The sequence below is a fragment of the Sceloporus undulatus genome, chromosome 6 (genome assembly GCF_019175285.1).
Source record: "Sceloporus undulatus isolate JIND9_A2432 ecotype Alabama chromosome 6, SceUnd_v1.1, whole genome shotgun sequence".
NCBI lineage: Eukaryota > Metazoa > Chordata > Lepidosauria > Squamata > Phrynosomatidae > Sceloporus > Sceloporus undulatus.
The window spans coordinates 29,087,505-29,114,752 of NC_056527.1; positions in this window are offsets into that span (position 1 = coordinate 29,087,505).

The following is a 27,248-nucleotide window of genomic DNA, read 5'->3' on the forward strand; positions in this document are numbered from 1 at the left end:
TATCATATTATATATGATCTCTTACCTGTCTATTGACAATCGATGATGATGATAATGATGATATCTATAATCATGTCTTTTCTGTCATCCTTATATACTTTTATATTATGCACTAATTATATTTTTCCTATCCTTTAAAACACTCTGTTACTAACATTTAAAAGGAAAATAAAGCACAAGTGTTAACATGATGTTCAAAGCAAAACTCACTCAAGGACCATTAAAATGTGCTGAGATTCATCATGGTATGAGGCACAGAGTTGGGAACTGAACTTGAGATACCTGGTTTTAGTTACATCCTTATATTGGTGAAAGTCTGTCAGACCCCAATGCCCAGCATTTGATCCCAAGGAAGTCACTATTTTCTTGCCAACTTGTAGAGTTTTTGTGAGGATAACATGTGATTGGTGTAAGTATTGGTTACTTGGAAGAAGAACAGGAGACCATCTGATAGAGAGAATATTTCCTGATTTCCTCCCACTGCTAGTCTAGTGAAAGTTCATCTTTCTGTACTCTTCAGAAACCTCTACCTCAGGAATAGGTATCTCCAACCAAGGCTGCATCTGCACTGCAGAAATGATCCAACTTGACACCACTTTAACTGTCATGGCTCAATGCTATAGAATTCTGGAAACTGTAGTTTGTTGTGGCACAAGAACTCTCAGATAGAGAAGGCTAAATATCTCACAAAACTATAATTACCAGAATTCCATCACATTGAACCATGGCAGTTAAAACAGTGTCAGCCTGGATTATTTCTGCAGAGTGGATGCAGCCTTGCAAATGTGGCTGAAATGTAACTTCCTCCATTCCTATCCAGCTCAGGCATTAGTGAGGAATTATGGATGTCACAGTCCAACAAAATATGGAGGGTAACAATCTCCATTCTCTGATCTAAATGAAGGGTCAATGAGCAAATTTCTAGAATTCACCTTTCTATTCTGTCACCATTAAAACTTGTCACTAGAAGACTATAGGTCATCTATGGAAGGGCTGGATTAAGCCCTTAGTTCCTTGCTCCTTGTGGCCACCACTGACACCTGCAGTACTGTTGTCCACAAACTGTCTGGTGTACTTGTATGCTTGGGATCTCGGATCACACTTTTCAGCTATGTCTGGATGCACATCTTGGGCAACTAAACATGTATAAGCATGCATGAAGAGGGGATATGGACTGGCTTTGCCCTGGGAAATCGGAGCTCTAATTCTTGCTTCTCTGGAAATATATAGGTAGCTCTAAGCAAACTGAAATTCATCTCAGCAGTTAAGATACTGACTCTGATGACTGCAAGTTCAGAAGGTCAGCACTTCAAGGCCCAGGCACTGCATGATGGAATGAGCTCCCATCACTAGTCCCAGCTTCTGCCAACCTAGCAATTCGAAAACATGTAAAAATACAAGTAGATAAATAGGTACCACTTTGGTGGGAAGGTAAGTGTTCTGCACAGTCATACTGGCCATGTGATCACAGAGTAGTCTTTGTTAATGTTGGCTCTTTTGCTTAGTATTGGAGAAGTGCACCACCCCCTACAGTCAGTCACAACTAGATAATCTTGTCAAGGGAAACCCTTTACTTTTACCCTTTTCAGCAAATTGTAGTTTCTATTCTCAGTTTCCTCAATAGCAAATGAGAATATTAACTAGCATCTATAGGTGATATGGCAAATCACCTCTGAGTATTCCTTTCCTAAGAAAGCGCTATGAAATTTATGGGGATGCCATAAATCAACAGGTGGCTTGAAAACTTACACACACACACACACACACACACACACACGATACATCATATATTATTCTACTTCAAGGCTTGTGTAAGAAGTCAACTTTTGGGGTCAGCTACCAAGGTGCATATCCCTGCAGTGTAGGCTGGGGGAAAGCCAGCCCTCACAGCTTCTAGACGCTGCTCCTTTGCTTGGTTGTCATTTCTTGTCTGAATCAACAAGTAATAACAAGTGTGAGGATGAGCAGCATCCTCTCTTTGGCTCAAGTGCTCTTCCTCTAGGTAGTTGTGTAGATTAAGCCTGGGAAGAGGCTGGGTGAACATTTCATTCAGTTAGGGGCAGGGTTCTCTCCTCCCCCCCCCCCCCAAAATCGCCACATTTCTAGATCTAGGCACCCAAGCAGAGAAGTTAGCTATTAAAAATTTTCCTACTTTACATGTGTCCCTAATTATTATTTTTAAATAATTTTAAACATGTACTATCCCACCTAAAGATTGAAGATGCGTCATTAATACAGAAATATATTTTTAAAAATTCTAGCTTGTTTTGCTCCACTGGTCGTTGATGAAATAGAGGTGTTCTTTTGGAAAGGGGCAAGCATGAAAGCTCTGCACTTCATAACATAAACTCTCTTTTCTCAAAAAAATAAAAAATAAAAATCAAACCATCCATTTTCTTTAAATTAAAACTCTGGTTCTGAAACCTATCGCTGGGGAGATTTAATGGGAATTGAGGAAAATGTGTAGTATCTATATTAAAAAATACATCCCAGCATTGAGCTGTAATGGACTATGGAATAATTTCCCCAGGGAGAATGGGGGGGGGGAGATATTCAAAAATCTTCTGCAGAATAGAGAACACTTAGCATTATAGCCTATAGCTGGGGGGAGAGTTTTAAAGAGAGAGTTTTGGAGTTTGCCTTCAGAAGCTCACTCCGAAACATAGACATTAGCTGAAGTAGCACAAGTAGAACTGATCTATTTATATTAGAAAAGTGACCCACCCAGCTCTGCTTATTTGCCATTTAAAACCAAAAGGTGAACATTATTCTTTCCACATTACACAGCAGGAGGGTGAACCAGGCAGTCTTAGAGAGCTTAAGGATCTTCCACAGGGGACTTCTCTTTGGGGATAAGGGCTTTGTGAAGAATGGAGCTGCCAAACCAGGGGGTTGCCAAATCAGAAACAAATAACGCCCTGAAATTGGGTGATGTCACAAAGTCAAGGTAGTTTCCAAATCAGTTGACTGGAGAAATAATCCTAAAGGCAATCTGGATAAATCGACTCAGAATTTAGGTAAAACTTGACAAAATAGGAGAGCGGGGGGAGATGGATGCAAAATGGATATTTTCATCCAGTAGCTGCAGGAGTTTCAGGGTTCACATCCTTTGTTATTTTACCGATGCCCAGCATTACACGTTGCATCGTTCCAGGCATTCTGCTGCTGCTGCTAGGACTTGTGGGCAGCTCACCACTAGGGATGTAAATCTTCATAAATTTCATTTGTATGGGCAACAACAAATTATTTTACTATTTTTCTCCCAATGGCAAAAATCTCCTCGAAAAGTGTTATTTCAAGACTATTCCCAGTTTGGGATTTGTTCTGCAAAAATAAATAAATAAATAATCCACATTTTTTGCAGAAAACAGGATTTTTGTGGTGGGAAATGTTGACTGGCATCCTGTTGGTGAAGATAATGCTTGGTAAAGTGGAAGGTAGTAGGAAAAGAGGAAGACTGTACTATAAATGGATGGACTCAGTCAAAAAGCTACAGCACTGAGTTTGCAAGATCTGAGCAGGACTGTGGAAAAGCACTCTTGGAGTTCACTCAGTCATCAATTGAACTTGACTTGACAGCAACTAACAGCAAATTTTGCTGGTGAATAATGGAAGCTTGACTTAACTTCTTTGCAACTCACTTTTTTAGTAACTGCAGAGGTTGAAATTCTCTATCAACTGTGCTGGACCAAATTCTTTCCAGATCCAACCTTTCTCAGCTGTCACCTCCAAGCGTGGCCATTTTCTGGTCTGTGAGGGGGGGGGGGAGTGGCAGATAAGCATCCATTTATTTATCTATAGTTAGACATGGAGCTACAGGGATCTGCAAGGACCTCCTGGGTCTTCTGGGGCTCCTTGTGGATGATGTCATTGCTCTGTGTCCAGCTATAGGTAAATAGCTGGATGCTTGTTTGCTCGCCAGCTCCACCATCTGACTGACTGAGAAATGGCTGAGGAACAACATCTGAGAAAAGGTGTGGTATGGGGAGGTTGTCATAGCTATGTCTCCTGATGCAAAATCATAGCCACTATTTTCTGCATGTGCACAAAATACTATTTTCTGGGGGAAGGACCCTTAATGAGTATTTTGCACAGAATAAATCCAAAACTGTGATGCTTCTGATCCATCCAGAATTCTCCTCGCCAGTTTTCCTTGACACATCAACCCCCTTTTCCTCTGGTTCTTAATACTGATGAATATTTTTTCTGTCCCTACTCACCAGCAGCACTCAGTGAGGATCCTCCCTCCACCAAAAAAAAAATTCGGAACCATTGATGCCAGGTCTTATACAATGAGAAGGCTCATAGATGGTAAATGCACTGGGTGACCTTGGGTGAATCTCACACTCTTAGCCCTAGAAAACCCCATGATAGGTTCACTTTAGGATTGCCATAAGTCAGACTTAAAGGCACACAATAATAACAACAATAAACATCATAATGAGCAAAAGACTTATGGTTCCATCTGGGAATGAATACAACATGAGTACCCAAGCTTTAAAGCTGCCTTGCACACACAGAGACTTTCGCCTCCTCTAGAGCTGCTCACCTTGAGATTTGTCCTCCTGCACAGATACTAAAGAAGCCCAGCAATTCCATGAGACTTCAGCTGGCAGATTGAGATCTAGTACCCCTAAGCTGCCAAAGAAATTGATTTCCCTTTTTCCTTTTCAAGTCACAAACAACATTTTTCCATAGAAAATCTGTCAATTAATCTGAATTTCTGGCCTTTTCCTGTTACAGTGCTACTCCCTCATACTACTATTTGTAAGCTTCAGCTGAATTACTCAGATATTTTCATATGTGAGTTCACTAAATCATGAGATCAACTGTAACTCTGAAGATATGGCCAAGTTTTGTTGCACATTTCATGGCACCACTAGGAAAATGACACACAAACCATGCATACAAGTTTCAATGCAGGAATTCAAAGAAGAAGAAAAAACCCTCACAAATTCATGCAAGCAAAAGGTGGGCAGAAAGCCAAGGCAGTATTGAGAGAAAAGTAACAACATCAAGACTGAGATTTTCATAGCCTTACTTTTCTTGCTTGTAAGAGTACAGTGGCTTAGTAGTTAAGATGCCACTTCTGATGATCAGAAGATTGGCAGTTCAAGGCCCAGGTGCTGCATGATGTGATGTCACTAGTCCAAGCTTCTGCCAACATAGCAGTTCGAAAGCATGCAAATGCAAGTAGATAAATAGGTACTGCTTCGGTGGGAAGGTAACAGCGTTTGGTGCAGTCATGCTGGCCACTTGATCACCAGAACAGTCCTTGGACAACACTGGATCTTCAGCTTAGAAACGGAGATGAGCACTTCCCTCTACAGTCAGTTACAACTACACATTCATGTCAAGGGACTACCTTTACCTTTTTTACCTTAAGAGTAACTACATCTTCTGAATATAAAGTAAGTAGCCAAAAAAAAGTGAACAGCAAAAAGAATAGAAATTAAATGTTTTCATTCTTTCAAAAAACTTTTTGTAGAACTTAATAACAGTGTCCAAGGTACTAGACAGCAGCAAGTGAACATAGAACTAAAGCACAAAAATATTGGCACATCTCTGAACTCTATGGGCAGGAAATGATTGGTTGCACATGCATAATTTACAACTGGCTGCAGTAAAGTTAATGAGGACATTCTAGAGTAGCTACACTGGGGATCTCCAAACTTCTCAGCCAAGCTGCTGACTTCATTCCTCTTCCTCCTACTGCCAGCAAAGTGGTATGACTCTAAATTAGTCAATACACAAGAGGAAAAACAGATGGAAAATAAGCACCTTCTGTGCATTTACGTGATGCTCAGGTACAATTTGGGACAGACCTTGTTTCATTTTAGCACTCTTAGTAGTGAATACACTGACTGAGCACAAATTGTACATTATAATCAATTGCGTCATCAGAAACTACTCTACTGTGTATGAATTCAGAGAAACTGCAGGAGGGACTGGCTGGATCTACTCATTACACATATTGATAAAGGGGAGGCACCCAGAACACAACAGTGGGGTTTAATAGTTGATGTGGCTTTATTTGTCTTTAAAATACACAGCTCTCAGACATGTTGTTGCTAAACCACCTCTCATAGGGAGATCAGGTGCTCAAAACTTCAGTGGCAAGAGTACAGTTGGCCCTTCTTATACACGGATTTTTTATACACGGATTTGAGCATACACAGTCTGAAAATGTTCCAAAAAAGTATAAATTTACCTTGATTTTCCATTTTTTATTAGGGACACCATTTTGCTATGTCATTATATTTAATGGGACTTGAGCATACACGGATTTCGTTATACACGGGGGATCTTGGAACCAAACCCCAGCGTATAACAAGGGTCCACTGTATTAGGAATGCGTTACTCAAACATTTGGAGCATTCAAGCTTGGTTCCATTTGTGTCTGCTGTCCAGGTCATTTCTGTGGTAAATTCAAGAGTTGGAACAAGAATATTTAAGAAGCTGTCTTCTCTTCATGCAAGATTTGTCTTAGAATGATTCCATGTGTCTTCTGAATTTTGCTGGAGTAGGACCCAAGTCAGACTTGTTTCAGTAGTGACTCACAGGCTGAAAAACTACCTCTGAAAAGGGGATAATTTGGCTCCTTGTCTCACAGGACATCCTTTTTGTGCACTATGGCAATGTAATTACACCAACAAATGGTGGCAGATGAATGGGAAAGACCTCAAGCACACCAGCCATAAAAAAGTAAGGCATTGGAGAAATTGGCAGTGGTATTGCTTATATAAATATTTATATGCATGTTTATGTATTTGCTTGCCAATTAGCATGTTTTAAAATTATTTTTTAAATTATGTTGGGTTGCTGTTGTTGTTAATTGCCATCAAGTCAACTTCAATTTATGGTGATCCTACAAATGAGAGACCTGTTATCAACAGTCCTGCTCAGGTCTTGCAAACTCAGGGCTGTGGCTTCCTTGACTGAGTTCACCTACCTCTAATGTAGTCTACCTCTCTTCCTACTGCCTCCTACTTTACCAAGCATTATTGTCTTCTCTAATGAGTCATGTAATCTCATGGTATGTCCAAAGCATGACAGCCTCAGTTATTTATGATATACCCAAAGCAGCCTTAGTTTCATCATTTTGACTTTTTGTTTAATTATATTTTAACATATTTTATGTTTTGAAAGGCAACAGCTCTTCTGGTTGTTTTGTTGTTTTGCATCTGTTCCAATGTTTGTGAACTCCCCTAGGATTCTGGGCTGGGGAAAATGTAGTAAATAAATGTAAATCAAGAAATCAGCGACAAGTCATATAAACAGATTATTATTGTAAAACTCCATAATGAGTCATGGGAATGACCTACTTGAAAAAGGAATTTTCCTGGATCTGATGTGAATGCAACAAAAGTCATATTTGAAAACACAGGTATCACAGAGATAGACTCCTATACTCACCTTACTTAGGGGTGAGACACAGTGAAGTGTATAGACATGTGTCAGACAGTGTTGTTATTGGAAGAGCAAGCAAGCTCCATACTGAAGGTTGTTATGCAACTGGTGAACCAGCTACATGGACATCAGCAAGCATTCCTTCCTTGTCCCACCTACACCCGTGGAGGGTCTTGACATGCTCTTTTCTCTACTCTCCCCCCACAAATACCCACCCCAGTCATTCCCAAGGTTCTGAAATTAATTTTTAAATCTTCACCTTCATTCCAGTTATGAATGACCTTAGTAGTGAAGCCTAGTTATTAATAAAGAGACAAGTGTGGAGAGGGCATATTTCATTTTCTCCTACAACCCTTCAGGAAGCTGAAGCAAACAACTGTTGGCGTTTGTAGATATTGCTTGCTCGCTGTCCAGAAAACATTTCATAAAAATCACATGCTGGCACAGCATCAAGGGCAAAAAATAATCTTACCTTAATCAATACAGTGACAAGCTAACTTCAGTGACAGCCAACAGCCCCTAACCCATCCTCCAAATGAGCAGCCACGTCTCTCAAGGGGGCTGGGTTTTTTTCCACTGCCTATAATTGCTTCTGCCTGAACAGACATCTCTGGGGGCTGTTCATTTTATCTATTGTATACATGGCTAAATAGGCTTATGTCAGTTTTCTCCACCCAGCGATAAAACTATGTTTAAATGTATTTAGACTAATACCATACCAGGATGGCAATATTGCAGCAATCACCGTTTAAAATAATGGCGAGAAACCATAAAGGCTTGTGACAGCTCTCTTCAGCTAATCCCAATTATAGCAATATTTTTAAAATCACAATTCCATGGGGAATATGTAGATTGCATAGATTGGGATTAAAAGAAATCCAGGCTGTCAAAACCACTCATAGTAATGGTTTGCCCTTTATCAAATCAGCCATCAGTTTTTCAATTATTCCATCCCTCTAACCCCCTTCTGGATTTTTTCTAAACTTTTTTTTCTGAACAATTTTGAGGCATTATGTTATGTCACCATAATTGATGTGATTGGCCAATACATGCCAGTGTTTATGGAAATATAAGGGTCAGCCTTAATAGAACCAGGAGCAGAGGAACTGATTGGTAGAAAATTTTCAGTATTCACTTGTCCTACAATACATTCTCAACAGAAAGAGGAAATTCAGACTATGAGATTCTGTCTCCAGGAAAGTCCAGAAAAAAGTGCCAGTATAAGAAATAATACTGAGCTACATGTACTTTGTTCATATGTTTCACATGTTGCAACCATCCTGCTGAAGCCAAACAGTGCCTGGATGGGAGATTATCTGGGGAATTCTGTGAATGCCAGTTCCCTAATAGAAGAAAGATGGAATACAAAGCATTTATTTAATATATAATCCATTTTTTTCATCAAAACAAGCACGTCAGGTGGCTATAATATACAAATGCATTTCTTAAAGAAATAAAAGCAACCTAGTTGGAATGTCAATGCCTCTGATGATCATGGACCGGAATAAAGAAAGAGAACATAACTCAAAGCTAGTATACTGTTGTGGCAACCAACACAATACTTGTCTCTGTTTGGCTAGTATGTGTATGTGCCTTTACATTGCCTATTATCTTATGGTGACCCCATTAACTTCATCAGATCTTCTTAGGCAAGGAATACTCAGATGTGGTTTTATCAGTTCCTTCCTCTGAAATAAAGCCTACAGCCCCTGGTATTTATTGACAGACTCCCACCCAAGTACTAACCAGGTGGGATTTGGTGCCTTTAGGGTATTTAGGCCCTCTGTTTGGGCAGGGCTCTCATAAATTTCAGTTCATTGCTCTAAGCCAAGTCAGGTAGTTATTCTTCCCTTGCCCAAACTGGAGAAAGAAAGTCAGCCCACCCTGCTTCCTCACCGTCTTCTTCAGTCCAAGTGGCATTTAGCAGCAACATGGGGGAGTCTGAAGAATGCAGGGCACCAGTGGTATCACCAGGGCTGTGCGGGGTGTGTGGACTGCACCAGGTGGCACCCAAATGCTCCTCAAACACCTACCTTTTGGCAGAAACGGGCTGTGGCATTCATCTGCTTCCCTTTAAAATGTTTTAAGAGATGGTGTGAATGGCATGAGGCTCATTTGGAGGAGAAAGAAGAGTCTCCAGAATTTTTTAAATTAAAATTTCAAATTTCAAAATATTAAATTTTAATTTTTTTAGAAATTTAGAAATTATTTTAAAAAATATTCCTTTCATTTTAATAAAATCTTCACTATGTATATGTAAATACATTTAGACTGTGCATATGATGTTGTAATTTGAAGATAAAATTTTAGTTTTGCTAGTTGTTTATGTCACAACTATTAGCATTACATTCAGTGGTATAGCGAATTATGATTTAGGAGTAATGTTAGTGCAAAAAAGCATTACTATGGATTCTGTATGGTGTGAAATGGGAGTAGGTCAATGGGGGTGACACCATGAGTTACCACACTGGGTGACACCATCCCTAGTGATGTCACTGCAGGGCACCTACCATTTTGAGTGCCTTAGCTGGAGTGGAATGGAACAGCACTGTCTATTTTTAACAGGGACTTACTGTAGAATCCTCTTTTCAGAGAGACTACAGAGGTTGTTTTTAATAACCTGTATAAACCTGGTGAGGATTGGCAGTCTCTCTGCAAAGAGAGTTATACAGTAAGTCCCATTAAAAAGGGCCCCAATTGCTCTGCTCAACATTAAATGCTCCAAATGGTGGCATGCCACATTCATTGATTTCCCAATATTGCTGCTGAATGCCACTCAAGTTGAAAAAGAAACTAAGAAAGAAAGGAGAGCTTCCTTCCTTTCTCATGTTTGGGCAAGGGAAAAGAGGGTAATGGGCTGAGAGTTCTGCTTCAACATCAAGGGAGCTTCTCACCTCTGCCTCTTGCCTCTGCCTTCGTGCTGAGTCCCTAATAGAGGCTGGTTGCTTTTCTTGCACTCAACTCTTTTTCTTCAGACTGCATTCTCATTCTTTTCCCTCATTTATATTCCTTTCCCTATCTGTATTTGTATAGATGTCAGCATTTTAAGATTAGCAGTGCCATTTACACCTCTCAACAATAACAACTCAAATAAACAGATCCTCTTTTTCTCTTTAGCTCTTCCCAATTCTGTTCTCTCTATGCATTTTTAAAAGGAAAGGAAAAGATTTGTTTGTTACAAGCCCTCCTAAATTTTACCCTTGATTTATCCATGGGTGATAGAAAAATCCAAAATGTTGGCCCCAGAACCTGTCCCGGACTGATACATGAGGTCACCTTGTACCTGAGTCTATACCGTACCTCCATAAACCCAGATATCTACAAGGATCAAAGAAGGAAATGGCTCAGCAGAAGTAGTGAGATATCTGGCAGAGAAAAAGGCTGTACCAACCTGGACATACACTCTTGCAATAAAAGTAATAAATATCCAAAGTGTCTTGACTGTGACAAGAACGTATCAGATGACAGAAAGAGAATTAACCAGAAGACCTTTTCTGGGAGTTGAGGCAATCAAACTCCCTCAAGTTGAAAGATATATAGCAGCACTGTAACAGGAAATCAGAAAGTTTACAAAAACCCATTCACAAGAAATAATGTTGCTTTTTCAGAAGCTCTTTCTGCTCTTAGGAAGGACATAGAGTAAGGGCTCAACAGACCACCCTGAAGGGGCAGAGGGACACCACCCCTTTCCTAGCCAGATTGGGGCTGCAGCAACCTCACACCACAGCCCTGATCCAGGCTTTGAAGGGCACAAAAAGCGGCTCCATTTTGCGCCCTCAAAAGGGTGCCATAGCCATGGTAGCACAACTATATGAAGCTCCTTTGATGCTGCGTTGTATGGATGCAGTGTCAGAGGAGCGTCATGATACCATGTGATGTATGGAACAGCATGCGCCATCATGACATCCTGGGTACGGAGTCAAGTCATGCATCATCTGGATGCAACACCCCAATTCTATGATACCGCTATGATCAACACAGAATAGCGGTTTATAAATAAAACATTATTATTATTATTATTATTATTATTATTATTATTATTATTAACTCTACCCCCAAGCTGGCCTTTCAGGCCAATCTGTACAGAACCATAATGTCTGAGGAAGTGTGAGTTCTCCTCCTTACCTCTTAAGACTGAAGGTCCCTAATCTATGAAACAACTGGTCAGCCATTCCCAAATGCATCAACAACTACAGTATACAAAAATAATGTATTCTTTCAAACAACTTCACCATAGCAGTCTAACAGCAAGCTGAACAATTACAGCACCTACTCCCACATTCACTTGGTAGGGAATATCCTCATTGAAGAACCGGTTCCCACATGAGTATATCCAAACTGAATTGATTTTAGAAACTGAAAAGGGTTGGCCTGGTTGGTATTTGGATAGGAAAATACCAGGAAAAACTTGGGGTGTGGCTAGGAAAGACATCCTGCTCCAAACACTGGAGAAACACTGCAATGCACAGCTGATGAAACTGGGCAAGATGGACCAATGGTCTCAAACTATAATGCAGCTTTCTGTGGTCCTATGTACCTATGTTCTCTACAGACCTGAACTGACAGGCTTAAGCAGTGGAGGGGAACAAGTAGCCTTTATTTATTCCAAAGTAAATAATTAAATAAATCTTTTTACCACATTGTGGTCTGAAGACCCGTGTGTGTGTGTGTGTGTGTGTGTGTGTGTGTGTGTGTGTGTGTGTAAAATCCTGCCACGTGCCGAAGAGAAGTAGGTGTGTGAAATTGTGATTGGTGCTTGGATGGGAAACAACTTGGGAATCCCAAGAATACTGCTTTGAATTCTGTGATGGAGAAAAGATGGGTTATACTATGTACTTTAAAAATAAGTGCAGTGGAAGTGGTTTGAACAGTTCACTACCCTGAAAGCACGGACTTTGAAAGGGTTTTCTGATGCTGGAAGCAGTGAACTAAAAGCCAAATAAAATAACTCGCTTCATCATCCTTATTCTTTCAGCAAAACATTTTTACTGAACGCATTTTTTTTACATCTCAAAGTAGCTGAAATATAATTTAAAATATAGACATTGGTATGCTAGTGATGCAGTGTGCATACCTCCAGTCTTTTCTACACAACTACACAGTGTGGCAACCAGCAAATGTGCAAGGAATATAATAGGTAAGTCAAAACAAACAAACCTATGGGATGTTTTGTCTTTACAGACCAGCTTCAACCAAAACTGCAAGTTTCCTCTGGTGAGCCTGATGATTCATCTTGTTCTTCTGGCTGAAGCTGGGATACAAAGCAAAAAATGTCCCATGGGATTATCTCTCTTTATTGACATATTCAATTTGTTTTAATGTACTGGTTGTCTCACTATGTGCTAAAAATCATTAGTCATTCAACAAGCCAGTAAAACAATGGTATTAGGCAATTTTTCAATGCAAAGTTTAGTGTTGCAGCCACTCCTTTAGGAATGTCAGTTGTGTTCTGCTATATGCGCAGCCAACATTTCATGCCCTCTGAGTATGCTCAGTCTTCTTTGGGTTGTATATTGAAGCAGGTTTTGCTTCTTTAGTGCTTTCTCTCTCACACACACACACTTTTTTTTACTGCCGCATACTTTGGAAGGTTAATCCAAGAATGCGGAGAGACTTCTCTCTTAGCAATAGCAAGTACATTTCTATACTGCTTCCTGATGTACTAAGTGGTTTACAAATGTAAGCTAATTGCCCCCAACAAGCTGGGCACTCATTTTAGCTATCTTGGAAGGATGCAAGGCTGAGTCGACCTGGAGCACCAGGCTGGTACTGAACTCACAACCTTGTGGTTTGTGAGTGACTGGCTACAGCACAGGCATTTAACCACTGTGCCACCAGGGCTTCCTCTTCTTTGTCAATAGTGCCAGCTTGACTACCTAAAGAGAGGCATTTGGAGTTTTTACTCTTAGTTTTCCCTACATCTTTGGGATGTAGTGCTGGAGAAGAGTGATGAGAATACTGTGGATGGCCAAAATGACAGCACATGGGTCCTAGAAGAGATCAAACGAGATCTCTCCCTGGAAGCCAAAATGCTGAAACTGAGGCTATAGTACTTTGGACTCATCATGAGAAGACATGACTCTCTCAAAAAGACAATAATGTTAGGAAAGGTTGAAGGCAGAAGAAAGAGAGGAAAACCACACACATGATAGCTCAAGTCAATCAGGAAGGTCATGAACATGAATCTACAAGACTTATGCAGAGCAACAAAGGACAGGGGGACTTGGAAATGTCTCATCCATAAGGTCATCGTAAGTCAGAGCTGAGTGAAGTACAGTTCACAACAACAAATGTATTAGGACTGGAAGTTACGTAGTCCACAAATCATACACAGTCACTGAAGGACCTCAGGTTCTTCCTGATAAAAGAATGAAAGTGAAGAATTGTGGTTCCAAAGATATCAAAGGAATATGGTTGTCCACCTAAATGCTGTTTTAGTGGGGTCACATATTCTAAAGGTTGACAAATAGCACCTCCCCGCCAAAGAAACAGACATGACCCTCTCCTAAATGCTGGTTTATTAAAAGAGGATGAGTGCAGCCCACTGGTTCAGGACTCTGTAGAAAATGGATGACATGCAGCTTTTGCTATTCATCTCTAGGGAAACACCTCTAGTTTTTGAAGACTATTCACAAGACCTATTCTGCACAAAATTTGCATGTGCTACTTCTGTACAGAAAAGAGACATTTCTGCAAAGGAAAAAAAATGACCTTTCTCTATAGAAAATAGTGTGCTACTTCCTGCACAGAAAATACTGTAGTTTGGGAGTTATTCTCCATATCATTTGCATGTGCTTTTTTGTGGGTGCAGAAAATTATAGTTCCTGTGCATAATAAGTCCTAAACTTGTAAGAGTTTGTCAGGATTCCCTGACAAATTAATAACAAATTAATTATTATTAAAGAAACACTTTAAAAATATTTTCAAAAATCATTTCAGTCCTTATTCCTCTCTAGTAAATATGATCACAACAGAACTGCTACAAGACTCTACAGTGGAAGCTGTTTTTTGTTGTTTTGTTTTCCGCCAAATGGCAGTTCAGTATGAAAAATGGCTAACTGTCAGGACAGAATCTTCTTCCCCTCCTGAGATAAGCATTCTTCATAGTTTCATTAAGATAAACTGACAGGACATGCAGACCTGGGACTTTATTTTGCACATGGTAAATTACAAATCAAGGTGCTGTCAGGTGGGACTGGCAACTAAACAATGACTTGGGATCTGATCAGCTCAATCATATTTGCATTGAAACAGCCTGTAGAAAAGCATCAGCCAATTTCATCTCTTTCAGGTGAGTTTGCTCATGATGATTGATCTGCTAGAGCCCAACAAACCTCTCACATGTGCTGGCTATTATTTATCATCTTTATCACCATGAGTTTAATCATTACCATCACCATGTTTATACAGTATTCGAACTAGGAGTTACATGCCACAATTTTTGTATTATGAATTAGAGTAAAGATAAAGGTATACATACATTCAAGGGGTACCATGATTTATTATTCATGGGCATTTATGGGCCAGAAGATTCTTGGTAATCCTAACTAGAATAGCATCACTGAATCAGCATGTGTTTTCAATCAATGGGTCTACTCTAGGTGGATCTATTAATGGGATTCCGATTTTACAGTATAGCATTTTCCATGTTAAAATGAAAATCCCAAAGTGGTTTAGAATAGGGAGAGATTACAATAAAACCAGGAGTACATAAATACCCTAAAGGTGTCATATCCCATCTGATCTCGGAAGATAAGCAGGGTCATCTCTGGCAAGTACTTGGATGGGAGACTATCAAAGAATATCAGGTGCGGTAGGCTATATTTCAGAGGAAGACAATGGCAAACCATCTTTGGATATAACTTTGCTAGGAAAACCCTAAGAAATTCATGGGGTTGCCATAAGTCGACTTGAAGGTGCATGTATACACACACATATACAAAATAAAACCAACTGCTAAAAAAAAAGTTGTGAAAGAATATAATCCATAAGCTCATTCATTAAAAAGTGATTCATTAAAGAGCAAAAGACAACTGTAACCACAACAAAAATGAACCAGTTTATTTGTATCTGGGCAAACAAGTAAGGCTGGAATCCTATATGTCCTTTCACACTATGTAAACTTGTGTGCTTTCTCATTGGTGTCCTGTTGTGCATTGGCCTTTGTGCTGGCTCTGCTTCATAGTTATGAAGTAACAGCCAGCAAAAAGAACTGAATTGCACATGTTCACAGTTCTATTTCTCTCACACATAAGTCCACTCATGAGCATGCAACACCCCAACAGAAGTCCAGCCAATGTCTTTAATTATGACACTGACTGAAAATGGAAACACCCTACAATGGGAGTCCAGTTAATCTTATCTGGAAAATCATCTGGCATATGGCCAGAGCCAGGAGAACTATAAGTATCAAGGTCCCCTAGCCCACATGACCACTGGCCATGCTGGCTGACAGACAGTGGGAATTGTAAACCAAAAAAGGTTGTGCCTTGCCTAACAGTGCTACTGATAATGATGATGATGATAACAATGATGATGCACACTCATTGAAGCTACCTTATGGCCAAATCAAGGTTTCTAGCCTCTGAGCTCATGACAGTTCCCACATGAGAAAGACCTGAAGTTCATTCTTTTGTCCACTGTTTGCTAAATAAACTCTGTCATTCTTGGAGAAGTATATTCATTCCTATTAAATCTCAGGGAGACAAGAGACCACCTCCTCCCAGAGCATAAGCAAGTACTCTCATGAAAGGTTTATTTCATAATACAATGAATTTCAAAATCAATAGGGTAAATGTTGCCTGTTTTCAAAACCAGTATCATTTATGGATGGATAGTATAAAGGAACCTGTCCCTTCAAAAAGCTTTTCTCTGCAGTCAAAACAACAGGGTACCGTGAATTATATATTCAAAAAGATAAGTCATATCAAGGTTCCTTTGAAGACATTGTTCTTTAGTCTTATAACAGAAGAACATCTTCTGTGTTCACAAGAAGCATTTATTAAGAGATTCCCACAGAACAGTAGAATTTGCGTTCTAAATCAAAATTGGCATTGAAGAAGGTCAAAGACAGGAAACCCATGTGCAAATTTTGACCAACACATCAAGTCCATTATAAATTGCTCCACTTCATGGTTGCTCTGATACGCTAACGTCTTTTTATACTTAGCTGCATGTGTACAGAACTAAGTCTGAGTGAATGTTAATAGGATATTTTTACAGTGTGTTATGTGAACTAGTTTAATCCACAGGCCATAATTCTGTTGGTCTCATGCACAAAACCTAAAATACATATTGATGATATCAGAAAACACAAAACATTATGCTAGCTTTCAAAGCTCAGTGGTTTCTTCATCAGGCAAATATATTTAAACATTATGCAGCAGAAGCAAAAGTAATGCTGTTGAAGCTGGAAAAGCTTGCAGGAGTGCTTCTTGAAGCATTGAGTGTTACAGCAGCAGTGCTTTCATGCAGACAGAAAACAGAGCCACTTCCCACCAAGTCAGACTGAGGAACAACCAGGGACACGGGGTATAAAATAAAGACCATAAAATTTTAGTTCTTGATTGTAGCAATAAATTCTCTTCCCTTGCAATCTGTTCTGTCCTGATCCAGTGAAGCCAAAAAGTTTCTTTTTTGATAGAGTTCAATGATCTTCCCAAGATGATCCCCAGTTGCCACACTATGAGATAAATTTAGGTGTGAAAAGCAAGGGTGTCAATAGATGCCAATTTACATTTTTCTTGAAAATCAAGCCCCTCTACAGAGTGACAAACAGTCCAAACAGCTGGTATTTTCCTGTTTCCATCTGAACTGTTATTATTAACTGCCATCAAGTCAGTTTCAACTCACAGTGACCCTATGAATGAGAAACCTCCAAGACATCCTGATATCAGCAGCCCTGCTCAGGTCTTCCAGACTCGGGGCTGTGGATTCTTTGAGTCTGTCCATCTGGAATGCAGCCTTCCACTTTTCCTGCCATTTTACCAAGCCTTGTAGTCTTTTCTAGTGACACATGTCTTCTAATAATATCTCCAAAGTGCAACAGCCTCAGTTTACTCATCTTGGCCTCTAGGAAGAGTTCAGGCTTGATTTTCTCTAGGACCTATTTACATGTCTTTTAAGCAGTCCACGTTAGAACTCTTCTCCAGAACCGCATTTCAGATCAGTGGACTTTCTTCCTTTCAGCTTTCTTCATTGTCCAACTTACACCATACATAGAAACTAGAAACACAATGGCATGGACAATTCCAACTTTAGTATTTAACAATATATCTTTATAGTTTAAGATCTTTTCTACTTCATTCATAGCTGCCCTTCCGAGTCCTGATCTTCTTCTAGTTTCCTGACTGCAGTCGCCATTTTGATTAATGCCTGAGCGAAGTTATGGAAAATCTTGAAGAATATCAATGCCTTCATTGTCTCCATCTGTGGTCACTGTTTTTGTTTTTTTAATGTTCATATGTAAATCTGCCTTTGCACTTTCTTCCTTGACTTTCTTCAGTAATCTCACATCTTTGCTATTTTCTGGTGGTACTATGGTGTCATCTGCATATCTTAAAATCTGGATGTTCCTTCCTCTAATTTTCACACCTCCTTCCTCCAAGTCTAACCCTGCTTTATGCATGATATTGTAACTGTACAAGCTAAATAGATAGGGTGATAAAAGGCAGCCTTGCCTGACAGCTGAGTTGGGTATCATCCAATCGCAAAAATGCAGGAATAATCTTGTGTACCATTAACAAATATACAAAAGAATGGCCAACATCCTACTCTGCCTAGCATAGTGTGTTCTACAAATGAAACTCCACGATAACTCCCTACTTATCATTTCTAGGAATGATGGTTATTCTGTGATATCCCACCCCTGAATGGCCACTGTGTGGCTGGTGAAGAGCAGGATAGAAATCAGAGAAGCACCTGGCTATGCTGCATAGTCAGTCACCGATCAATGGCATCTTCAACTCAGATCCACCAGATGATGTCATTGGTCCCCATTTGGTTGTGGTACCTAGCCAAATGCTTCTCCAATCCCCAGCCACACAATGGCCATTCAAGAGGGCTACTGCAGCATAACTATGCTTCCTACAAGGAAGTTTGGGCCAATGCAAAAAGTGGAAGAGGATACTAGCCCCTGCAATGAGCAAAAAGAGATATAGTCAGCTGTAATGTGAGAACCAGCCAATGTTTAGCAACTTCCCATGCAGAGGTTTAGTCAATGGAATCCTGATGAAGAAACATGGATGCTATGGGGAAAATATTTTCCACACCAAAACAAATGTTCTATTGGAAATAGCAAAGAAAGCATTGTCTTCAGATACAGCTTAGGTTCCTATTGAGTTGTGCAAGGTTTTGATTTTCTTTTATTTTTTGAACATTAAAACATCTAGACCCTATGAATGAATGACAGGTCTCCAAGTCACCCTGGTCAAAATTTGTGGGCTCAGACCCAAGGTTTTCTTGACTGAGTCTACCTAACAAACATGTATTTGTTATTACAAGAAACATAGCTACCCAAAACATATTGCTGTCTCAGATACAACAACAAATAGCGCTCCTAGGTCAAGGTGCATAGTGTCAAAGCCAGTCAGGTAATTTTGGCAAATGAGGTACAAAATCCCATGAACATCTTTCCCCTTCTAGGCAGTGAAATTCAGTAAAAATTCAAAAAGCACAAATTTAAAAAAAAAATCATGACTCCACAAATCTGCTACCTGGAAGAGGTTACCCCAGTCTCATGGTAGAACCAACACTTATATGAATTGTGTACTGACTAAATACTCTAAATGAACCAGATCCCATCTGACTGTGGAAGCTAAGCAGGGTTACCCCAGGTTAGTACTTGGATGGCAGACCACCAATTAAAATCAAGGACTGTAGCCTGTATTTGAGAAAAGGGAGCTGGCAAAGCCAGTTAAGGTGACTAGAAGGCACATACACATACACTAGCAAGAGTAGAAATGACAATTGAATAAGAGATATGTTAAACAACTTGCACTGAATACAAACATCTCAATAAGAATTAGCTTCCTGGTTCTTTTATTGAAAATCTAGACTACTCAATCAGCAGGTGACTGCTTTCATAAACAGTCTCTCAAAATGAATCACTCTAAACACAAACAAGAATCCTTTTGTTGCTACTTGCTGGTGGTTACAGAAATATTACTGCGCCTCTGATGAAAATCCCAGCAGCCTAGGAAAATCTTAGGCAAGGAAGACTAGAATGTACTGCAGCTGGATTAACATCTTCAGGTGCAGCTGATGTCTTCAATCACTGTATCTCCCAGAACTTTCCAAGTTACTGAAACACACAATCTCATAAAAAAAGGCTTTTGTATTTGAAAGGGGGGGGGTACTCCAGAAAAACAAAAGATTCTGCAATAAGATGGCCTCTAAGAGCTATGGCAGAAATGTTTAATATGAAAAGGAGTATTTTTTTCCTAGATTCCTAATTCCCCAGGAAAAGTATAACAGTCTTGTTTTTAAGATGGTGTAGGTTTTCTGGTTGAAGAGTGAGTTATAAGATGCAAAAGGAAAACTGAAATACAGTAGCTTTGAATGTAAAAAAAAACAACAACTGGAATCCCTGTGGATCAACAAATCAGTTTATTTTCAGTGTGTCATCTTTACATGTGTTTGTTCACAAATATATTCCATCCCATCTCTGCATTAATCAGGGCAAGAGAGTGTTTGGGGAGAATCCACACATAACTGTACAGTATATGCATTTGATAGCATTTTATTACATGTTACTCTAAAATACATGCACACAATGCTCGATATCCAGCTTCAGATATTATATAGTCACAAAGTCATTATATAGCCACAAAGTCATGCTTTAACTCCCCATTTGACCCCTGAAATCCACCTTAAAATCCAGTCAGCTGTCCAGAACAATGGAAGTCTTTGCTGCTGTCAAGGATGATGTGATCCCTCCCTCCAGCCAGTGATACTGTGATGGAGAGTTGAGATCTCTGCTTCTGCTTTTTGGAGTATCATCCTACACTTTCCTTCTCAGCATCATAACAAATCTCCCTCCCTCTAAATGTCTGACTGTCTTTTAAGGTGGGATTCAGTCTCATCTGCAGTCATGTAGTAGTGCAATGATTGAAAATGAGAATATAAAGCAGTTACAAGGTTCTAAGTATAACTTAAAACACTGTAAATGACAGCCATTGTGGACAGAATCCCCTTGATGTCTTATGCATGCACAAATAGTTAGATTTGTGCATATGAGATGTGCATGAAATGCATATTATGGACAACAGGTGCATATACAGTTGCATATTCAACTGGTGATTCACTTACAGTATTATCATAACTCCACATACATGGATTTAGGCTATTGTACACATACACTATCAAAGCCAAAATCTGTAGTTCACAATTCTGGGTCATGTACAGTCAGAAATGCAACTGCATTCTGAAATACACCTTAATTCAGGAGGTGCAAATCATGTCAGCTCATCTCTGAATCAAACACCCCTAATTTCAAGTTGGTATTTTATTAACTAAGGCCTGGTACAGACCGCCGGAGGGGAAACGCAGTGGACAAACTGTACGGTTTCCTGCCGGAAGAAAAAGAACCCACAAAAAGTGGGTTCTTTTTCTGCCGTGGTAGTGGCGTAACGAGTGCACCAGTGGTGTACTTGTTATGTAAGTGCTGCATGCCTCCATGCGGATGCCACACAGCACTTCCATAATGATGGCAGTGCCCATCTGTACAGGGTGCCTCCATTTTGATGCCCTCGTAACGTGCTAGGGTTGAGGCACGTGTGGGTGGAGCGCCCTCGGCCAACCCCTAGCACAAGCCCAGGTCAGAGGGCGCCCCATAGCTCTGTCTGTACCAGGCCCAAAATACCTTTTTAAGGAAAGTCCTGGTTCAAATCTCCAGTTGATCAGAAGCTCACTAGCTAGCTGCCTTAAAGCCAATGTTTCTAAGAGTCTGCTATATAATTTGTAATGATGTTGGCCTAGCTATTAAGCTATTCAATGATTACTGAGCCAAAACATGTGAAGTGCTCTGAGCATTTGGGAAAAATCATGATGCATTATTGCTGAAATGAACAAAATTGTTGTGGGGGGTATTGTAGTTATAAAAACATGACCTTTCAGACAGACCTCTAATAGTTACAGAGCACTTCATGGAGTTACAAAAGCAGCTCTGCATCTCAGAGATTATGATTTCACTAATCCATTTACAGAGCTGTGGCAGTTAATTAATTAATTCATTCATGTTTACTACTAAAGTAAAGATAAATATTTTGCCTTTGACAAGGTTTTCAAGTCATGTCTGACTGTAGGGTGCAGTGTTCATCTCTGTTACTAAGGTGAGGGATCCAGCTTTGTCCAAGACTACTCTGTAGGTCATGTAGTCAGCATGACTGCATGGAACGCTATTACCTTCCCACTGAAGTGGTACCTATTTATCTATTTGCACTTTCACATGCTGTCAAACTGCTAGGATGGCAGAAGCTGGGACTAGTGACATGAGCTTACTCCATCCTGCACTGCTTGCGTCTCGAACTGCCAATCTGCTGACCTTGCTATCACCAGAGTCAGTGTCTTAACCTCTAAACCATCACATCCCTTTTTTACGACTACACATTCCAAAATCCTCAGTGTCCATGTTAACTGAGATCTCTCATACCTGTAGTCTAAAAGTATGCAAAGGAAGAAGTTCAAATGCTAATAGTTGCATGAAGTAGGATCACCACTATGGACTGAAACAGACGGGCCTTTGAGGTGCCCTCATCACATACGAGGGCTGCCTGGTGGGCGCAGCACCCACATGCCTGGCAGCCCTCGTACGTGATGAGGGCGCCACAGCTGTAGCACACCCACCAGACGGGGTGTGTGACGGTTATGTCGCAGCTGCACAGCCTCCAAACGGGGCTGCGCAGCTGCGATGTAACCGTGCTGTCTCTGGCGCTTTACGGCACTGCAAAAAGGCATTTTTGGGGCTCCTTTTTTCCTGCATCGCCGCAGAATTTGTATGTAGCAGTGCTCCTGCGCAGGAAATAAAGGCACCGAGGAGGCACTTCTTTTTGGCAGTCTGGTTGTGCATCCAGGAATCATGGAACGGTGGCAGCATATGTAGAGTCGGCCCTCTGTATCTGTGGGGATTCGTTCTGGACTCCGCCACAGATAAGATGATCTGTGGATGCTCAAGTCCCATTGACCCCAATGGTGGTGTGACTTCTGCCCCAGGTTTGGCTCCAGGGGCAGAGGCTGGAGCCCTATAAACCAGAGCCGGGGCTGGGGTTTGCGACTTGGAGTCTGGAGAGTGTTGGGCCTGGAGAGGGGCTCTGAAACCCAAGCCCCAGCCCTAGCCCCGGCTCCTCTGCCTACAAACTGCCCCTGAAGCCAAGCCTGGGTTAGATGCCTCAGAGGAGGAGGAAGAGGGAAGGAAGGAAGGAAGGAAGGAAGGAAGGAAGGAAGGAAGGAAGGAAGGAAGGAAGGAAGGATGGACGGGAGAGGAGGGAAGGAGGACTTTAGTCCCATTGTATCCAGTGGTGACACAACTGCATGCACGCATTGCCACAGGGGACAGCACAGGCTTACCACCTGCAGATACTCAAATCTGCAGATGGCAAGTCCATGGATACTGAGGTCCCATTTTACATACATCCATATCCATGGATCTGTATCCATGGATTCTTCACCCACTGATTCAACAATCCATGGCTTGAAAATATTTTTTTTTAAATACAGATTCCAAAAGTAAACCTTGATTTTGCTATTTATATAAAAGAAACAATTTTACTGTGGCATTGTATTTAATGAGACTTGAGCAGCAATGGATTATGGTATATATGGGGGAGGGGTGTCCTGGAATCAAACCCCAGTGGATACCAAGGACCCACTGTGTACAACAAAGTTTGAATGGGGATAGATTTCAGCTTCTGATTGTGTTCCCTTGGAAGTTCTGGTCCAGAAATTGAGATAAGCTTGAGAGACTCTGTAGGAACCATTTGGCAGGTTCCTGATTCAGTGTCTGTTATCTTCAGTTGAGAAGGTCAGAGCTTGAAAAAATAGTCTTGGGAACTATAATTCTCAAAATCCACTAGTCAAACCAGGGTATCATGGCTAGGAAGTTCTGGGAGCTATAATCCTAAAGGATCACTTTTCAAAGTTCTCAGTAGATGACATTAGAATATCTAAGACTCAAAGAAGCCACTGATTCTTTGGCCTTGATGGACATCCATTCTGCCTGTTAGAAGGACACATTATGGGTGCTTTATTAGGACAAAGGTGGGATATAAGTAATGAAATAAAGGATTCTAAGGCTTTCTAAGGATCACAAGTTATGCGTGTTCTGCATCTTAGCAGTACACAGCATTTCGGAGATCTGTTCTAATGACATTATAGTGGAGATTTTTCAATACATCACAAAGTCACAGAAAACCAAACCAAAGATCATTGATTTAAAAAAAAATCCTTTGGCATCCTCTGAATTATCATTGTTCACTTATGACAGCTGTGAAATCTGTGAATATGTAATGATAAAAAACTTGTCAATTAGACCTTTTAGCTCACACGCACAAATATGAGAGGGATACTGCAGAATGCTAATAATAATTTTCAGAATGATAGTCTAGCAAAGGCAGATGGTGTTCAAAGCACTGAATGATGCAAACGGATCTTTTCCAAAAAGCCACTGCTGAAAGACAGAATCCAATCATTAGCCTCAAAGCAAGAGTTTGTCTCATGTAAATGTGTTCTTGTGTGATATAAATGTTTTGTGCTGAAATGCTGTTATTATTTGTCAATATGCTCACATTTTGGCCTTAATTTGCATGTAGGGCGTTTCATATTGCTGCTGACAGCCCTAATAGGCCCAAGAACCTTCCTTTCCTTAAAAAAAAATAGAAACTTTCCAATAACATTAACATGAAATATTCACAGTTGAATTTACTTTCAGAAGGATCTGTCACTCAAAGCATCTGGGTGTTGTAAAAAGTAAGTCCACTAGCCACATCCTACTCCAGTAGGTAGCATTAATCCAAGAAGTACATGAAAATGGACCATGAATTAATCTGCAGATGTTTTTGCAGCTGAACTGAAAGTTACAACTAATATTTTATTCTGGCATTAATACTAACAAAGGAGAAAACTTCTGAGGTTTTCACTGAGAAGCGGTTTGATTGTTCATGTCACTTTGACTGCATTATTAGTCATGCAGAGTCTTTCTTAAGAGGGAGCTTTCTCAGTATTAAAATGACCTGTAAAAGATACCCATTAATAGTTCTAATTATATAAAAGTTGGCAAGCTTTATGGTCATGACCCAGCTTCTGAGGAGGCATTTAAGGAAGATTTCTTTTTTTATTCCTCACATTAGGGATGGGTGAGAATTTTCTTTTCCATTTGTTTTTGATAAGCCTTTACCATAACTTGAAAAAATATTTTGTTTCTGAGCTGGAAAGAAAATGACATTAAAAAAAAAAACCCTCAAATGACAGATTCATCCAGCCAGGGGTTTGAGTGCTTCTCGCTTAAACATTTGGTTTTTTCAGGTTAGTGTGTTCAACCTTGTTAAGGGCTGAAAATTAGAAATGTCACCCCTTTGTTTCCCCCTGAAAACCACTCATCTTGAACCCCTTACTGGGAAATGAATGCAGCAGTCCTAGTCTATGCTGGACAAGGAATAAATGTAGTGACTGAATTTGGCCAGTGATGAAGGTGGCGTATGTCAGTTCAGTTAATCCCATCATCTCTTCCCAGTAGTTTTTCTGGCTAGGGCTCAGGAGAGTTGTTGTCCCATAAGTAAACTGCTCTGATAGCCATTAGGGCTGAAGGGTGGGGTATAAATACCATAAATAAATAAATAAATAAATAAATAAATAAATAACAGTTGGAAGGACCAGAGCCCATCTTTGGTCTGAACATTAGGTAAAAATTCCTGGTAATACTAGTAGTTTGATGCAGTAAAACAGAAAAACACACAGCAAGTATTGCAAATATTGCAGGCAGGCTTCCTCCACCACCGCCATCTGCTTGGAAGCTCTTTCTCTTCTGAAGTCACGACGGAATCTTGTCTTAATTCTTTCAGACATATGCATAACTTCAGTTACTGATCCCAACTAGAACAGACCTACTGAATTGAATTATTAAATGGTTTGCTGTTGTTATGAGCCTACAAATCATTTCCAACTTATGGTGACCCTAAGGTGAACCTATCATGAAGTTTGGGGGGGGGGGGGCTGAAAGTGTGTGGCAAAGTCAACCAATGGGCCAAGGAGGAATCGAATTCTAGCTTCCAGAGTCATAGTCCACCTCTCAAACCACTACACCATGCTGGCTCTCATATTAAATGTTATGTCAAAACATATGTTGTTGTTCGTTTTTTGGTGTGTGCCTTCATGTCATTCCCGACTTATGACAATCCTTAGGGAGACCTATCATGGGGTTTTCTTGGCAAGTTTCTTCAGAGAGGATTTGCCATTGCCATCCTCTGAGGCTGAAAGAGCATGACTTCCCAGGGTCACCCAGTGGGTTTCCATGGTCGAGCCAGGATGCGAACCCTGGTCTTTTGAGCCATAGTCCAACACTCAAACCACCAAACCATGCTGGCTCAAAACATATGTAGATCCAATTAATTTAATGAGTTCAGTTAAGACTCCCTGTTGAATTTAAGGCATTGAATTTGATCCTGCCTATGGACACATAGTCTTTCTCCTGAAGGTCTTCAACAAATCATGTAAGTGCTAATATCCAACCTGCCTGAATGCTAGAATATTCTACTAATTAATATTTTGTTTCACAAAAGATTTTCACCATTCCATAAACATCAGAATACTTAACAAAATAAAGTACTGGTGGATCATAAAGTATTCAGGATGTTCTGTTCAGAAAATTATGTGTAAATTCTTTATTTGTTTATGTCAAATTTATTGTGTATGCTAAAAGGAGAAGGAAGAAACCACATAAGGATAACAAAAAAAGCTTGTATAGCAATTTGAAGTCTTCGGTTACATTTTTAAAATAATAGCAACTGTCAGGAAGAGGATTATTTACTAGATACAGAAGATAGAAATAGAAAGAGTCAATGTAATTTAGGATAGAATGGATAACAAGGCTGAATTCTGCATGAGTCTGAGTTAAAGAAAATGGAGGGCAAGAAACTGTCCAGAAAGTACTGACTTAAAAACAGACATTGAGAAACCTAATGATCCAAAGCCAGATTGAGACTAAGAAACTGAATGCTATGTTGGATACCTGAAGGAGCAGAGTCAGGAAATCTCTCTCTCTCTCTCTCTCTCTCTCTCACACACACACACACACACACACACAGAGCCAAACATGAAATGGAAAGTTTTGAAATCTATTTACAGCATGTTTTAATTTGTCATACTCTCTTTATGAAAGTCAATTATATATCATCACATTCAACAGACTTGATACAATATGTCAACAAGGTTTGAAGACTAGAAAATCAAAGCTTATCTTTTAGAGTTCATTTTTGTTTTGATATTTGTAGAAGTGAAGTTATGACTGCTGCAAACTGGGATATAGAACGAGTTATAAAGATGGATAGTGAAGCAAGAAAAAGGGATGATTATATTAAGATATTTTCATATTTATTATGAATATTTGTCCTAAAACATGATTTTGAAAGATTGCAGGACCAGCCTGAGACATTTTACTCCTTAAGGTGAACAATAAAATGTCCTCCCGCCCATATCACATAAAAAAGCCAAAGAAGGAAGCCTGCCGCATATACCTTTGCCCTCCATCACTTCACCATTGCTTCCCATCAACTCTTTAACAGTTGCCCAATTCTGCTTGGTTCTGCTACTGGTAGGACTGGCCCTGAAAGATTAGCATCACTAACAAG